The sequence below is a fragment of the Cibotium barometz genome, chromosome 65 (genome assembly GCF_041138505.1).
Source record: "Cibotium barometz isolate CiBa-2024 chromosome 65, ASM4113850v1, whole genome shotgun sequence".
NCBI lineage: Eukaryota > Viridiplantae > Streptophyta > Polypodiopsida > Cyatheales > Cibotiaceae > Cibotium > Cibotium barometz.
In genome coordinates this window covers 8,166,593-8,185,425 of record NC_141110.1, presented here as the reverse complement: position 1 = coordinate 8,185,425, position 18,833 = coordinate 8,166,593, and positions in this window count along the sequence as shown.

Genomic DNA, 18,833 nt, shown 5'->3' with positions numbered 1-18,833 from the left:
AGTTAGCAGCTATTTGTGATGTAGCACATGCTTAGTTCCATAAAACAGGGGATGTGTTAGGATCTCAAGATATATGGTATGTGGATTCTGGTGCCTCTAACCACAGGACCAGTCATGCTGAGTGGTTTAGAGATATATAGAAAACGGAATGCTATGGAGCAAAAATGTTATAAATGTTATAACCCTACCACTTGTGAGATGCAAGTAAGCAGAGATGTTGTCTTCAATGAGATGAGTAGCTGGTATGGACCAGTAGTAGTGAAGGTGACAGAAGATGTAGATGTAAGAACTGCTGATGTTGCACCACATGTAGAGCAGCAATCATCACAGGTGTTGAGTGGACTTGGGGAGTCCTTGAGCAGTGGATCCAATGATGTTAGCCCATGGTCAAGCATGTTGAGGAATGATGTAGGTATACATGTATCATGGAAAGGGAAAGAAAAGGTAGATCAAACTTTTGTGCCTGATCTATTAGCAGGTCACTCATATGTGGATGATGACTTTAGTGGATCTAAGCAGATCCTTGACGAGGAGCTTGGCATTCCATCTATGGTTTCTCCTGGGAGAACTAGGGCTATTTTGAGGACACCTGGTAGTGATCCAGGTGTACGCAGGTCTATGAGGGTTAGTAGATACCCTATGGACAGGCTGAGATATGATGGATATATAGCCCATCGTTATGCTTACATGGTAAAAGTAATACAGGAGGTTGAGCCCACTTGCTTTGAGCAAGAAATTGGAAATAAGAAATGGGAAGATGCCATGGATGAGGAGATGGCAGCATTGGATGTAACATGGGAGTTAGTGCCTTTGCCTAAGGAAAAGAAGGAAATTGGATGTAAGTGGGTGTATAAAGTCAAGCACAATGCTGATGGTTCAGTAACCAAGTACAAGGCAAGATTGGTTGCCAAGGGCTATGCATAGACTTATGGCATAGACTATGAGGAGGTCTACATTCAACCCGGTTGCAAGAATGGCAACCGTGAGAGTTGGCATTGCTATGGCTGCGAAGGGTTGGTCTTTACATCAAATGGATGTAAAGAATGCTTTCTTGCATGGTGAGTTGCAAGAAAAAGTGAAGAATGCTTTCTTGCATGGTGAGTTGCAAGAAAAAATGCTTTCTTGCATGGTGAGTTGTAAGAAAAAATGCTTTCTTGCATGATGTAAAGAATGCTTTCTTGCATGGTGAGTTGCAAGAAAAAATGCTTTCTTGCATGGTGAGTTGCAAGAAAAAGTGTACATGATGCAGCCACTAGGTTATGAGAGTGATGCACATCCAAATTTTGTGTGCAGGTTACGCAAAGCCTTGTATGGCCTGAAGTAGGGACCCAGAGCATAGTCAAAAAAGATCGAGGAGTATCTTGTTACCATTGGATTTCAGATATCCAATGTAGATTTTTCACTCTATGTGAAAAAGACAGATAGAGGGATCGTGCTATTAGTCATCTATGTGGATGACTTGATTATCACTGGTGATAGTGATGCAGACATACATGATGTCATGATGCTTTTGAAGCAGAAGGTTGAGATGAAGGATTTGGGTGAGCTGGGTATTTCTTTGGCATAGAGGTGGTGAGATCACCTCATGACATTTTGCTATTGCAAAGGCAGTCTGGCTTGGACATGTCCAAGTATGGTATGACAGACTGTAAGCCTATTATAGTGCCATTGGAGCAAAGCTTTCCACAGATACAAGTGAGCTTTTGGAGGACCCCACTACATACACGTGCATAGTGGGATAGTTTGATCTACATGACCATTACAAGACCATACTTGAGCTATGTTATTGGACTTGTGAGTCAGTTTATGCACGCCCCTAGGAAGCCACACTTGGATGCGGCTAGACAGATCCTCAGGTACATAAAGTCCACAGTTGATTATAGACTTTTCTATGAGACTGGTATAGAGATACAGTTGCATGGGTACACAGATGCTAATTGGGCTGGTAGTATTATAGACAAGAGATCTACCAGTGGTTTTATGTTCTCATTTGGGAGTGTTGTTATGAGTTGGAGCAATAAGAAGCAGCCAACAGTTGCCTTGTCGAGTACACAGAGGTAGAGTACAGGGGTGCTGCTCTATGGCAGCTTGTGAGGTAGCTTGGTTTCAGAAGCTACTTGGTGACGTGGGAGAGCTTGTGGATAGGGCAGTTGTCATATATTGTGACAACATGAGTAGCATAGAGTTGGCAAGTAACCCAGTATATCATGCCATAACAAAGCACATTGAGGTGAATTATCACTTTGTGAGAGGGAGAAGGTTCTAGTAGGAGATGTAGATCTGGTATATATCAGCACAGAAGATCAGGTGGCTGAACTCTTCACGAAAGCATTGGGCATAGAGAAGCTTCACAGGTTTAGGATCTTACTTGGAGTGTAGTGTGTGGAGTTGAGCTTGAGGGGGGGGAGTGTTGAGATATCAAGCTCAACTAGTGCTATGGCAAACATTGATGACCCGCCTGGGTGATAGCTTTGCATCTACACCACTGGCATGGTTGGTGAGATTACGGGTGATATGCGGCCAGTGGGATGACAGACTATGTGTCAGCCATTTTGGATTACTACAGACTGGCATAGTTATAGTGCCAGATCATTTAGTTGCATTCACATTATGGACCGACCCTTAGTAGTAGTTGAGTACTAACCCATATGGTGTGTACTCTTGTCTTTATGTTAAGTTGGTTGAGTAGAGAAGAAGTAGATAGAAGAAAATTCAGCTATCCATCTCTCTCTTATGTCTTGATCTCTCTTGTGTGTGTGTGTGTGTTTGTGTTGAGATATCGAGCTCGTCTAGTGAGGCGGTGGACACTGATGACCCGCCTGGGGGATAGGCCCCACACTTACACCACTCGCATGGTTGGTGAGATCTTGGGTGATATGCGGCCAGTGGGATGACAGGCTGTGTGACAGCCATTCTAGAGACTGGCATAGTTATAGCGCCAGCTCATTTAGTCGGGTTCACACTATAGAGAACCCGTGTATGTATTTGGTTGAGTACCTTTCATATAGTGTGTACTCTTATTCTTGTATATGGTGTGTTGAGTGTTGAGTGAAGAAGAAGAAGATTTTCAGCCTCTCATCGTGTGTGTTCTCTATTAGGGTTTTGTGAGTGTGTGTGTGCTTGCAAGAGCTCAAGCTCTCTTCCCCCTGCATCGTTTCATGGTATCAGAGCCTGGTTCGTGCTAAGGGCTGAGCTGCAAGCAAGACAACCACAAGAAGCGGTACGAGGGTAAGAGCTTCAACTACTCTTCCCTATTTGTGTTGGTAACTACACCCTTGTCGGGAGCTCTACGGGAGGCACTGGCACAACGATCTCTGATTGAGGAGCTTTCTTCGCGAGAGTAAAGCTATTGGGCAACTATACAGTCCTACGGACTAAACTTTCCGAGCCGAAAACGTGTTTCGAGCACGTCTGGACCTCCGTTTGTCAGAAAGCAGGCGATTTCGAGCACTGCGGGTAAGTCATCGATTCTCAGCAGAACTCTGTTTTAAGAACTGCAGGAAGACAGATTGACTGTGCAGACACTGTGGGTGCTACAAAGAGGTCTACAGTTGCCATTAGGTGTATGTATGCACATTGAAGTCACTGGTTGTGACATTTGAGAGTACTACAGTACCGCTGTACAGAAAATACAGCAGTTTGTGCAGAAAAACCAGAGTGCAGTTTTTGGTAAAATTGTGTGTTTGGCAAGATGTCAAATGATGGGATAACTTAGATTGTGGCTGAGAAGCTTGACAAGAATAACTTCCATGCTTGGAGGTTCAGGTTGATGAATTTCTTGATGGGAAAAGGCTATTGGGACTACATAGAAGGTGAGCATGAAGAGGCACCGGAGATACCGACGGCGGACATAAATCCGACTGCTGCAGATGTGAAAGAGTTTAAAGACTGGAACCAAGGAGCCAGGAAGGTTATGTATTGGCTCTCCATTAGTATACAGGACACCATGATTGGGCACATTCAGGATGCCAAGTCCCCCAAGGAAGCGTGGGACACCTTGGTAAAGCTCTATGAAACAAATACCAAGGCACGTAAGATACAGTTGAAGAATGAACTTCATACTATGGAGAAAAAGAGCATGTCTGTGAATGACTATACGCTGAAGATAAAGGGTATTGTGGAATCCCTTGCATCTATTGGTGTGTCAGTAGATGATGATGACAAGGTGGAAGTCTGTTTACGTGGTCTCGGGCCACAATACAAGGCGTTCAAGACGTCTATTCAGACTCGAGAAAACATTCCCAACTTGATAGATTTGGTGTCTATGCTGATTATAGAAGAGAAGAGCTTGGGTGAAGACCAACAGTCTTCACAAACCAAAAACAGTTCGGAGCAACAGGCCTTCTACACAAGTTCTCAGGAGGAGGACGAGGTAGAGGAGGCCGTGGACGCGGTCAAGGAGGTGGCGAAATAGGTAATCAAAATTATGGCCAGCAGCAGCAGCAACAACAACAACAGTCCCAGAATCAACAACAACAACAACAACACGCAGGTGGAAGAGGCAAATTCAGAGGCAGGGGGAGTCAAAGAGGCCATGGAAATTGGCAAAGGCAATATAATGATGCACGTGAATGCTATTATTGTGGTAAGCCTGGACATGTGCAGGCAGAATGTTATAAGAAGCAGGCTGACATGCAAAATGGGAAAGTGCAGCAAAACAACTATGCATCCTCAAGCAGAAATAATGAGGATAATAAAAGGTTGTTTGTTATGCAGCATGTCGTGAATGCCATGTCTGAAAATGTTGATGCAGCACAAAAAGATAATGTATGGTATGTGGATTCAGGCGCTTCGAACCACATGACGAGTCATGGGGAGTGGTTCAAGGAGATGAAAAACCCGAAAAGAGCAGGTTTTGTGGAAACAGGGGATGACACTGCTCATCCAATTGCCCATGTTGGAGATGTGCCATTGTCTATGCAGGATGGCAAAGTGAAGTACCTTCTTGCAGATGTACTTCACGTTCCGAACATAACTAAGAATCTGGTTTCAGTTGGCCAGATGATTGAGCAGGGTTTGCAGGTTTGGTTTAACCCTGATGGTTGTTATGTTGAAGACTTTAAAGACAAGTGCAGGTTGGTTGCAAAAGGCAACAGAGTGGGCAGAATGTTTACGTTGAATGTAGACATGCCTGAAATGAGTGCTGCGATGTTTGCAAACGGTTCAGGAATTGTTGCAGACACAGACATTTGGCATAAAAGGATTGGACATGTAAATGTGCAGAGATTGAAGTCTATGCAGACTAAGGGAATTGTCACAGGGCTGCCAAAATTTAAAGTGGAAGGTATGCAGAAAATATGTGAAGCATGCCAATTTGGGAAGCAAACAAATCATGTGTTTCCACCTAACAGATATGTGAGCAGAAATGCACTAGATGTTGTGCATTCAGATGTATGGGGCCCTACGAAGACCATATCTATGGGAGGCTGCAGGTATTATGTGACTTTCATTGATGACCACACAAGGAAAGTGTGGGTATATTTCATGAAGGAGAAGAGTGAGGTGTTTACTCACTTTCAGAATTTCAGAGTTTTGGTTGAAAAGCAAACAGGGAAATATGTAAAGTGCCTAAGGTCAGATGAAGGGGGAGAGTACTTCTCCAATGAGTTCTCTGAATTTTTGAAGAAGAATGGTATTCGGAGACAGTTTACATGCAGATACACTCCGCAACAAAATGGAGTTGCTGAGCGAAAAAACAGGCACATTGCTGAGATTGCGCGAGCATTGATGGAAGAGAAGAATATGCCGCATAGCTATTGGGCTGAGGCTGTTTCTACAGCAGTATACATCATGAACAGGACTCCAACTACAGCCATACATGATGTAACTCCAGAGGAGAGGTTTACTGGCAGGAAGCCTGATTTGTCTCATCTGAAAGTTTTTGGATGCATTGCATATGTGCATGTGCCAGATGAGCTGAGAACTAAGCTGGATCCAAAAGCTGAAAAATGTGTGTTTATTGGATATTCCCTTGAGCAAAAGGGATACAAGTGTTATAACCCTGCTACATGTGAGTTGAGGGTAAGCAGGGATGTCTTTGATGAGATGAGCAGCTGGTATGCTGCTGAAAAAGAAGCTGTTGGGGCTGATGTGAGTGGAAGTGTGGTTGCACAGAATGCAGGTCAGCAATCACAGTCTTTGAGTGGACCAGGAGAGTCCTCATCTAGTGGGTCTGTTGATAGACCATGGAGTGGCAGGCTGCATCATAATACCAGTCCTGCAAATGTGATTAGTACATCACGTAAAGGAAAAGAGAAATTGGTTGAGCCCCTTGGTATGCCTGGCATTTTTGCAGGGCATTCTCATGTTGATGGAGAGTCTAGTGGCTCAGATACGAGCCTTGATGAGGAGCTTGGGATCCCAGCTATGAGAACACCTGGTGTAAAGAAGGCTATGGAAGCCATGAATGAAAAGCTGCGAAGATCAGGGAAGAACCCTGTGCAGAGATTTACATATGATGGTTATGTGGCACATCACTATGCATATATGGCAAAGGTTGTGCAGGTTGTAGAGCCCACATGCATTGATGAGGCTGTTGGAAATGTGTGTTGGGAGAAAGCTATGGATGAGAAGATGGATGCACTATATGGAAATGAAACTTGGGATTTAGTGCAATTGCCTGAAGGCAAGAAAGCCATTGGATGCAAGTGGGTGTACAAAGTTAAACATAACAGTGATGGAAGCATAAATAGGTACAAGGCTACATTGGTAGCCAAAGGATATGCGCAACATATGGCATTGATTATGAGGAAACTTTCAGTCCAGTTGCCAAGATGGCAATAGTGAGAGTTGTGATAGCAGTGGCTGCGTCAAAGCAATGGTCTTTACATCAGATGGATGTAAAGAATGCATTCTTGCATGGGGATTTGCAAGAAGAGGTGTATATGTTGCAGCCACCTGGTTATGAGGATGTGGGTCACCCCGAGCATGTTTGCAGGTTGAAGAAAGCCTTGTATGGCTTAAAGCAAGCACCAAGAGCATGGTCTGACAAGATTTCTGAATATCTTGTCACTATTAGCTTTCATGTAGCCAATGCAGATTTCTCGCTATATGTGAGACATGGTGATAGAGGAGTTGTGCTTGTTGTCATCTATGTAGATGACTTGATCATTACGGGGGACCATGATGCAGAGATCTTTGATGTAAAGATCTTGCTTAGACAGAAGTTCGAGATGAAGGATTTGGGGGAGCTCAGATATTTCTTGGGCATTGAGGTGATTAGGTCACCACATGGTATTGGATTACTGCAGAGACAGTATGGCTTGGACATGTTGTCCAAGTATGGTATGACAGGCTGTAAGCCTGTTTCTCTGCCATTGGATCAGAATGGCAAGTTGAGTGCAGATTCAGGAGAGATCTTGGAGGATCCTACTATGTACATGCGCATAGTAGAAGTTTGATCTACATGACGATCACCAAACCAGATTTGAGCTATGCTGTTGGGTTGGTGAGTCAGTTTATGCAGCTTCCACAGAAACCGCATTTGGATGCAGTGAGACGCATACTAAGGTATGTGAAGTCTACTTTGCATTGAGGACTATTCTATGAGACTGGGATAGAGATATGTGTACATGGGTCTGGTAGTATCTCAGATAGAAGATCTACCAGATTCATGTTTTCTTTGGGGAGTGCTGCTGTGACTTGGAGCAGCAAGAAGCAGCCTACGGTTGCTCTATCCAGTACAAAGGCCGAGTACAGAGGAGCTGCTATGGCAGCATGTGAGGTAGCTTGGTTGAGAAAGCTACTTGCAGATTTGGGTCTATCAGTGGATAGACAAGTTGTCATTTTCTGTGACAACATTAGCAATATACAGTTGGCCAAGAACCCAGTCTTTCATGCTCGCACGAAGCATATAGAGGTCCACTACCATTTCGTCAGAGAGAAGGTCTTGGCAGGAGACCTTGACCTTGTTTATGTCAGCACAGAGGATCAGGTAGCTGACATCGTCACCAAAGCATTGGGTACAGAGAAGCTCCGCAGATTCAGGGCTTTGCTTGGTGTACATGAGATGGAGTTGAGCTCGACTAGGGGATAGGCCCCACACTTACACCACTCGCATGGTTGGTGAGATCTTGGGTGATATGCGGCCAGTGGGATGACAGGCTGTGTGACAGCCATTCTAGAGACTGGCATAGTTATAGCGCCAGCTCATTTAGTCGGATTCACACTATAGAGAACCCGTGTATGTATTTGGTTGAGTACCTTTCATATAGTGTGTACTCTTATTCTTGTATATGGTGTGTTGAGTGTTGAGTGAAGAAGAAGAAGATTTTCAGCCTCTCATCGTGTGTGTTCTCTATTAGGGTTTTGTGAGTGTGTGTGTGCTTGCAAGAGCTCAAGCTCTCTTCCCCTGCATCTTTTCAGTTTGCTTCCTAGGGTTTGAAGCTCTCCCTCTCCCCCACATTATCTTTATCCTACTGGCCTATATTGCTTGGTACCGAACCCCCTTAGGGTCATGTGGCTCACGAGGTCAATACCAAGCGGCACGAGTGTTGTTGCCATCCTTAATATTGATCCCTGTTGAGATTATTTCCCTCAAGGGGAGTCAGTACCAAGTGATAGGAGGGTAGTGGGCATCGTGATGGCCCCATATCACTTGGTAGTGACTCCCCGTGAGATTGTTGCTCATGGGATTAGTACCAAGAAACATAAGCCTTGTTATCATCCTGCATGCCCCATATCACTTGGTATTGACCCCCTTTTGCACTCAATTTTCTAAGGAGAGTCGGTACCAAGGGACTAGAGTCTCATTTTCATGCAAAGTTTTGCTTGGTACTACTCCCCTAGAGATCACATAGATTATTATGCATGAGACTATGCAGTATACTCTATGCATATAGTCTTACACATAAACTCTTTACATAGAGTCTTTGCATAGACTCGGTGCATAGATTCGTATGCATACGACTCTTTACATAGACTGTGTGCATAGAGTCATATGCATAAGACTCAAAACATGGAGTCTTATTAATATGACTCTATGCATAGAGTTTATGCAAAAAACTCCTTATGGATAAGACTATACAATAAACTCTATGCATAAAGTACATGCATAAGACTACACATAGAATCTAAAAACATGCATAAGACTACACATAGAATCTAAAACCAATTGTGCATAAAGCAAATAAAACAAATGTACCCATAGCATGTAGAGGTGATACATAAGAAAATAGAGTGTGTTTAAGGCTTACGCATGGAGAGCTTGCTTTCTTGTGAGCTTTCTTGCTTCTAAGATTCAATAAAGATAACCTAAAAATAAGAACCAAAATATACAAGAAAACAATAGCTTATGCATGTTAGAACCAAGGCATAAGATGGAAGCAAAGAACCTAGCTACGAGAGCATGCATGCTTAAACATGATCCCAAGCCTAAAATAACAAACTCCCAAGCACCCAAGGATGTAACAAAACCATAACCATGAATAGGAAAAAACATGATATCATATGACATTTTAGATCCACTAAGCTAGGTCAGAGCTAAGGATAATATATTGATATTGTTATGGAAAACCAAATGCAAAGTCAACACGGCATGATTCCCCAAAGAACTGGATAGCAATCAGTCCAAATACACAACACACAGTGTACTAATTACACTTGCTTAGGAGGTATAGTGTTTTCCATGTAATACCATGTAATATGAATAGTTAGATGCACAACTATATGGGACATGGGATCCCAAAATGAAGGTGAGGAAAGCATATATGCCAATTTTTTAATGAAGAGTATTGTAGCAATTACCATCATAAATGATGTTTGTGTAGAAATCAAGTTACCTCAAGAAATAGATCAAGTGGCTCTAACATCACTGTTGTATTGAAAATAAAGCTCACACATACACGCACACACACATAGGCATGTAGGTAGAGAAAGAAGAGAGCTCACAAGTGCTAGAAATGTACTCTATGATGATAAGAAGTGAGAGTACATGAATGAGAGTACTTTTAGTACTCTAGTGCCAAGCCCAACACACACTACTGTGTTCACACAAGGAAAAACTCCTTGTCTATCTAAGGTCAAAAGTGCTTGTGTATGAGACCTCATTCACATCTAAACTTTCCAAAGTTATAATGGCTAATAGTGCGAACATTCTTGGTTGCCCAGTCAATGGTGCATTGGGCATATTTCATCCAAGTGCGCCCTAGAATGACGTTTTCCTTCATTATAATTGTAGGCACCAAAAGGCTTCCCAATAAGGTGCGTGTTATCATAATATATAACAGTGTGAAGAATATCAAGCACATTGGTTTATTTGTTATTGATGCCCTTGACTTTTAAAGCACTTTTCACAAGCTGAGGTTTTCCAAGTTGGTTCCACAGAGCATAAGAAAGAAAGTTGTGACTAACACCCTTGTCGAGAGCAATGCATTGTAAAATACTTTATCGTAGGGGCTAGTAAGTTCAAAAGGATATATGAGAGGTGCAATAGAACTTTCAACTTCTCCCACAACCTCTCTGACATAAGCTTGTGCTGGGCATAAGTTAGCTTCTCAACATTGCTAAAGTTTTGTTGATTCTCACAAGCTTGTATTTCTTTAATTCAGCATGTTCCTTTACAACTTTCTTATCATGGGCTGCACATGTAACTACCCTTGGCTCAAAGGATCATAAAACCTCTTAAATTTAGTGCTATTGAGAAATCCAATAGTTTTAACTCTGTCAAGAGTTTCAACATGAATGGTTCTCTGTGGAGTAATCTTAGAAACTTTGTATGGTCCCTTACCAATGTATTTCAATTTTTTATTTTCATTACATACTTTGTGCATAAGGAATTTATCCCTAACATGTATGTTCTTATCCTTTAAATGATTGTCAAACCATTTCTTTCTATGATCTTTTTTAATAAGAGCATATTTAACAACAGGTTGCCTTTCACACTTGGTTTGATCATTTCTCAGTGATTTTAAGGATTGGAAGGCTCGGCAAAACCCATCAAAACAGGGCATTGTGGACTGTTCGTACATAGTCGAACTCAAATGCTACTTGGGTGAACTTTTATGTAAAGTGTGAGCTCATTGGAGTGTTTTGAAAAGTGGAGGACTGTTTTTGATGCGTTTATTAGATTTTGTGAGCAGCGTCAAGTTATTTTTTGCTTATTCAAACAATGGTTTTGAGTCTTGAATTTTGTCGTTAAAAATTGATGAATGTGTGGACAACATTGGTGCCGAAGTATATGTATGTATGTGTGTTTGAGTTGATTGGTTGGAATACTCAATGAACATTATACATAGAAAAATGAGTGATAGTCCAAACAAGATTGTTGGGGAAAATCTAGATAGACACAACTTCCAGATTTGGAAGTACAACATGACAAACTCCTTAAAGGCAAAGGACTATGGAACTTGGTGATAGGCAAGGAGATGGAGACAACAAGGGTTCCCCCAATGAATGCAACACCTGCCCAACTTACAACACATAGGAATTAGACAAAGAGGGATTTGAAAGTGCTCTATTAATTCTCAATTTGTGTGACAAATACCATGCTATGCTATATTTAGGACACACATAATCCCGAGGATTCATGGGATACATTAGTGAAGCTGTATGATACAACTACACAATGAAAGAGGATACAATTGAAGAAAAAGATGCATGGTGTGGCTCAAAACAACAAGAGTATAAATGATTGTGTGTAGGAGATCAAAGAATGTGATGATGCATTTTGGAAGATGATGACTTAGTGCCATTACATTGAATGGTTTGGGAAAGGATTACAAAGAATTTGAAACCTCTATCAAGATTAGATATGGAGACTCTCTACAGTTTGATGAGTTGATTTTGTTGCTTATTATTGAGGAGATGAAACTTAGTCTTGGTGCCTCATCTAGCACTAGTGGACAATGCAAGGGACCAAGCATTCTACACTCATAGAGGTGCTAGAGGCAAGGGGAGAGCTAGTCCAGGAGGATGTACAAGTGGACATGCTTGGCATGATAGGCCACCACAACAACAACAAGTTTCACAGCCATCATTTGGTGCACATGGTGGTGGAGGCTTTTACTCTCATGCTAGAGGGAGTTTTGGATCTTGTGGTGAAGGTCGATGGCAGCCACAATAGCAAAATATGGATGGCATTGAGTGCCATTATTGTGGCAAACATGGACACATGGTTAGATATTTCTACAAAAAGAAAAATGATATTCATGGTGGTAGAGCACTTCTTGGAAATTATGCATCATCTAGCAAACGAAGCACATATAGATAATTTGTTTGCCATAAAGCATGTGATGGGTACTATGACATCTTGAAAAGATAGTGATGACACATGGTACATGGATTCAGGAGTATCAAACCACATCACATGTCATGGAGAGTGGTTTGATAATATGCTGCCAACACAAAATTAGGCTTATGTTGCTCCAGGTGATGATACTTAGCATCCTATTACACATGTCGGTAGTTTACCATTGATGATGCATGATGGTAAGGTAAAAACTATGTCTGAGGTATTGTATGTGCCATCGATTACAAAGAGTTTGGCATCAGTGGGACAAATGGTTGAACAAGGATTACAAGTGAGATTTAATGAACATGGTTGCTTTGTTGATGATTTCAAGCATGGCTGTAAATTGATTGCCAAAGGTCAAAAAGAAGGAAGATTGTTCAAGCTAGATGCAAGCATTCTAGAATTGAAGTTAGCCATGTTTAAGTGAGTAGAAGATCACTTGAGGTTGTGCATAGTGATATATGGGATCCCATGCAAACCCAATCAATAAATGGGAGCAAGTATTATATAACATTTATTGATGATTTCAGCAGGATGACGTGGATCTATTTTTTGAAAGAGAAAAGAAAGCCTTGGTTAAGTTCAAAGAGTTCAAAGCACTTGTGGAAAAGAAATATTGTCATTGGATTAAGTGTTTGAGGACATATGCACTACAACAGAATGAGGGTCTACCTATGCATATGCCATGCATAGCCTATGCATACATTATGCATAGCCTATGCGTACGCCATGTATAGGCTATCCATATGGCCTATGCAAAGACTATGCATATGCCATGCATAAGCTATACATAGACTATGCATACCCTATGCATAGCCTATGCATACGCCATGTGTCAGGCAAAAATCTGAAAGGTGTTTTGGGCTTGTGTATATATGGAATGCATGGTATGTAAAAGAGCTTTGCTTTGAATGCCTTGGCAGATGTACAGAGTGGATGGCTTGGAAGTAGGCTTGTACAGGTTTGTCCGGAGCGTGGTCTGCTGGAGGTGGTATCAATCGTTCGGTCGCTCTGAATGTGTGTGCGTCCCCAAAATAAGTGGGCACTCATAGATTGTATTCGAAGGAGTGCAAAAGCATGTGGGCGTTTAGTTGTTGGGATGCTAATTGAATGGTGCATTAGATGGTTCTGGAAGGGGAAGCAAAAAGGAAAGTAATGGATGTGTAAATGGTAAGGAGGAATGTGGTGTAAGAAAAATTTGAAAAAAAGTAAGGATGCCAATTTGGACAGGTGGCGAATCCTTCCAGAAAAAAGCTCGACGGCAGCCAGGGGGAGAGCTGGCAGTAAAAAGCATTTTTTTTAAAGGTAGGCGAGGGTGGTGAAGGGAGAGAGTGCCACGAAGGGTGTGAAGCAAGCTGGTGACTGGATACGTCAACAAGGAGGCCGCCCTAGGAGCTGGCGGTGGGGTGAAAAGGTGAAGGTTGGAGAGTTTTTAGAGAGTGGGACGGGGCCTTGTTCTCTGTGGCCGGTGGTGGCAGGTTCGCCACAAGAGAGAAGCGGGTTGCTGTGGCGGCTAGTAGCACTGCAGAGAAGAAGAAGCTAAGGGAGAAGCTAGTAGCGAAGGAGGCGGTGGTGGCTGGCACGTGAAGAAGAAGTTGGTGTTGGCGCACCAAAAGGCTAGAAGGTGGCCTTGGTTTTGGTTTTGTCTGCCAGAGGAGCTGCCTGGCGAGGGGCTGGTACCATGGAAGGTAGTGTCTCAGAGAGGGCTGGTGGCAGGTTCGCCACAGAGAGAACCGGGTTGCTGCGGCTGGTAGCTGAAGCAAGGATAGTGCCAACGAAGGTGGCCGCCCTTGAAAGCAGAGAGTCGAGGGTTGTGTGCAGGCGAAGACCAGAGGGGCCGCTTGGGTTTTGTTTGGGTAGCCATAGGAGCTGTCTGGCGAGCAGGCTGGTGACTGAGAAGAGAGAGAGATGTTGGAGTAGCTACTGCTGGGGCGACACACACAGAAGTGATGGGCTACAGGGGAGTTGAGGGTTGCTGGTGGGGCGCCCTCTGAAGAGAGAGAGGCCGGGTTCTTTCTGGTGTGGTTGGCACAGCACGCAGGCGAGAGGTTCGCGGCGGCGATTGAGGAAGGCGACTGTGGGCACAGGCAGTGGATCATGTGCCGATTGAGGATGTGGTGTATCCTTTGCAGTGGACAAGTCAAAGTGTTGATGTGTTTGTGGCTGAAGAGGCTTGGTCGTCAGACGCAAGGTTGTAATTCCAGAGGCTGTGAGGCCGTGGTCAAATTCCCTTGGCAGTAAATCTAGGCCGTCGTGTTTGTAAGGTTGTGTGAGTAAGGCTTCTATGTCGAGAGAAGCTTGTATGAAGTGTTAACTGGGAATTTCATTGCTGGGTGTTTACTTTCTATGGTGCCCCTGTTTTGGTTGTCTTTCTGGTGTGGGTGGTGTGGTGAACTGTGAGAAGTGTTCCAGCCGATGGGGTGGCTGGTGGTGCCCCCTTTTGTAGTTGTTGTATCAAAGTTGGGAGGTGAAGGGCTATAGAGGCATGGTCTTTTTTTCTTGTTTTCACCTCACATCTTTCTGGTGCCCCCACTGAGGAGAGCTCAGGTATTGTTGCAGATTTTCATGATGTGGTCTTATCCATAATTTCTGGCAAGAAGGGTGAAGATGTGTTTGACTTTTTGGAGCAAATGGAGTTGGCATGCATTAGCAATCATGTTACAGATGAAGAGCAGGTTTTGAGGCTAGTAAAGATTTTCTTGAAGGAAGATGCCCGAAGCTGGCTTAAGGATTTTGAAGCACAAGATCATTAGGGGAAGGTTGAGGTCTATAGGGGCCCTTTAAGATGCCATGTGATTAAAAGGTTATTAAGGAAAAGAGCCAATCGTGTGATGCCATGTATACAAAAATGTTGGGTAATTAAAAGTGGTCAAAAGATTCTCTAGAAGATGCCCTTTTGTACTTTTCATTTCCAAAAAGTGGGGGGAAAAGTTTTTGAAATTTTGGACGTCCATAACTTCTACATATGAGCTCAAAATTTGTCGGAGATTATAGATCCAGAATCTACTCATCGAGCTCTTTCCATAGATATGTCACATGATATAGTTTTGCTCGCTCGATTTCAAATTCAATTTTGGTGGGAAACTTTGAAATTCAAACTTCTAGCCGTTTGAAGAAAAGAAGGTATCTAAAGTCAAAGAAACTTAACATTTTAACAAAAGTCATTAAAATCATAATATGGCAGCTTAGAGGGCCCCTATAGACCTCAACCTTCCCCTAATGGCGGCATGTGAGCTACATGGTGTTTTGACCTTAAGAAGGCCTTTTGGAGCATTTTCAACAAGCGGAGGATTCTAGTGTGCTTTGGTAGGACTTGAGCATCTTGAAGCAGGTCCATGGGCAATGACTGGATGATTTTGTGAAGGTATTTACATGTTTATGGGGTAAGTGGTGTATGACATTGAAGCAGCAAGTTCCTCCTATGTTTCTGAAGAAGAGCTTGTTTATTGATGGTTTGCTACCTCATTTGAAGGTCAGGGTTGAGTTGAAGAATCCCAAGTCATTTGATGATGCAGTTAAGGTTGCTAGGGAAAAGGAAGGCAAGATTTTGAAGCAGATGGAGATGGGTATTTATCCGTATGAAGGTGTTGTGTTTGCAAGGGATATGCATGTAAATTTGGTTGAGGTGGATAAGAGTCCTATGCAAAGTTTGATTAGACAGGAGCCTCAAAGGCCTATACAGGTGCAAAGGGGGATGTTTTATGTGCCTTCTGATTTTTTTCCAAAGTCTTTAAAGCATGTGAAGGTGGATGAAAAGCAGGACGAGAAATCTGGATCAAGGTTTGAGACTTTTGCAGATAAGGAGTTGCCAGTGGATTCTTCTTTGGATTTGGATGTCATGGCAGTACATGACAGTGATTTGGAATGTTCTATTGAAGATCATTTGCACTCAGATTTGGATGATATGCATGCTCATGGAAGAAAAGAGGATGATGCCTTGGGATTGGCTGATGATAAGAAGGAAGAGGAGTGGGATACAGAATGCTTTGAGGATGATTCTTTGCCAGATTCTACAAGGGAGGAGGATGGGGTAGAGACTTGTGATGAAGTGAAGACGGTTTGCAATGCGGATGTGGAGAGCATGGAGGAAGATCCTATTGTTATGGATTTTCTTGGATAGCTTAATGAGTGGTACCTGCGATGAATGATGTGGATGTTTTTCCATTTGATGCATTATGTGCTGAGGAGTCTTTGGACGATGATACCACGGGGGTTGGCAACACTCAGGAAGGTATGCATGTAGATTGGGCTGATGAAGAGCGTTGTGATGTGATTATTGTGCTTGTTGAGGATGATATGTGGGTAGTTGCTAGCCTTGATGAACAGGAGCCAGAGGTGGACATGGATGCAAATATGGTTGAGAGAAAAACTAAGGCTTCTTTGCGTGTTGCTGAAATGCTAAAAGCAAAGTCCACGGATGACAAAGATTCTGAACCAATTGAGCTGTATGGTTGTGAAGAGATGCCTGTTTTACAAGAGTTGGAAGTGCTTGTGGACACTATTGTTGGAAAGGATGTGGATTTGTGTGTGCATAAAGGTCAAAATGTTGGAACCTGGCCTTCACTGGTATTGATGAATTGAATGCTAGATGTTGCAATGCCACAGGTTTTGAATACAAGGAGGTTTGTTGTGGATGAAGTGTTCTTTCATGGTTTATTTGAAGAGCGAAGGCTTGAGAGTGATGCTGCGTGGTCAGAGTCTGTGAATGCTCATCAAATGATGGACGGAAATGATTTGGTGGCACTTATGGTTGACGTTTGGTATGTAGTGATGCAACCATTGTGTTTCATAGGTGTTGGGAAATGGGATGGTGAGTTACAGCAGTTTCCTTTTGATCCTGGTGGATAGCTATTGGACTTTTGCTTTTTGCTGCTGAGCATAAATGCTCTAGCAGACAGGGGGGTTGGCAAAGTATGTCAGGCAAAAATCTGAAAGGTGTTTTGGGCTTGTGTATATATGGAATGCATGGTATGTAAAAGAGCTTTGCTTTGAATGCCTTGGCAGATGTACAGAGTGGATGGCTTGGTAGTAGGCTTGTACAGGTTTGTCAGAGCGTGGTCTGCTAGAGGTGGTATCAATCGTTCGGTCGCTCTGAATGTGTGTGCGTCCCCAAAATAAGTATTCGAAGGAGTGCAAAAGCATGTGGGCGTTTAGTTGTTGGGATGCTAATTGAATGGTGCATTAGATGGTTCTGGAAGGGAAAGCAAAAAGGAAAGTAATGGATGTGTAAATGGTAAGGAGGAATGTGGTGTAAGAAAAATTTGAAAAAAAGTAAGGATGCCAATTTGGACAGGTGGCGAATCCTTCCAGAAAAAAGGTCGACGACAGGCAGGGGGAGAGCTGGCGGTAAAAAGCGTTTTTTTTAAGGTAGGCAAGGGTGGCGAAGGGAGAGAGTGCCACGAAGGGTGTGAAGCGGGCTGGTGATTGGATACGTCAACAAGGAGGCCACCCTAGGAGCTGGCGGTGGGGCGAAAATGTGAAGGTTGGAGAGTTTTTAGAGAGTGGGATGGGGCCTTGTTCTCTGTGGCCGGGTGGCAGGTTCGCCACAAGAGAGAAGCGGGTTGCTGTGGCGGCTGGTAGCACTGCAGAGAAGAAGAAGCTAAGGGAGAAGCTGGTAGCGAAGGGGGCGGTGGCTGGCACGTGAAGAAGAAGTTGGTGTTGGTGCACGAAAAGGCTAGAAGGTTGCCTTGGTTTTGGTTTTGTCCGCCAGAGGAGCTGCCTGGCGAGGGGCTAGTACCATGGAAGGTAGCCGTCTCAGAGAGGGCTGGTGGCAGATTCACCACAAAGAGAAGCGGGTTGCTGCGGCGGTGAAGCAAGGATAGTGCCAACGAAGGTGGCCGCCCTTGAAAGCAGAGAGTCGAGGGTTGTGTGCAGGAAAAGACCAGAGGGGCCGCCTGTGTTTTGTTTGGGCAGCCATAGGATCTGTCTGGCGAGAAGGCTAGTGACTGAGAAGAGAGAGAGATGTTGGAGTAGCTGTTGCTTGGCGACACACACAGAAGTGATGGGCTACAGGGGAGTTGAGGGTTGCTGGTGGGGCGCCCTCTGAAGAGAGAGAGGCCGGGTTCTTTCTGGTGTGGTTGGCACAGCACGCAAGCGAGAGGTTCGCGGCGATTGAGGAAGCCCACTGTGGGCAGAGGCAGTGGATCATGTGCCGATTGAGGATGTGGTGTATCCTTGGCATGACAGGTCAAAGTGTTGATGTGTTTGTGGCTGAAGAGGCTTGGTCGTCAGATGCAAGGTTGTAATTCCAGAGGCTGTGAGGCCGTGGTCGAATTTCCTTGGTAGTAAATCCAAGCCATCGTGTTTGTAAGGTTGTGTGAGTAAGGCTTCTGTGTCGGGAGAAGCTTGTATGAGGTGTTAACTGGGAATTTAATTGCTGGGTGTTTACTTTCTATGGTGCCCCTGTTTTGGCTATCTTTCTGGTGTGGGTGGTGTGGTGAACTGTGAGAAGTGTTCCAGCCGGTGGCTGGTGGTGCCCCCTTTTGTAGTTGTTGTATCAAAGTTGGGAGGTGAAGGGCTATAGAGGCATGGTCTTTTTTTCTTGTTTTCACCTCACACCATGCATAAGCTATACATAGAATATGCATACCCTATGCATAGCCTA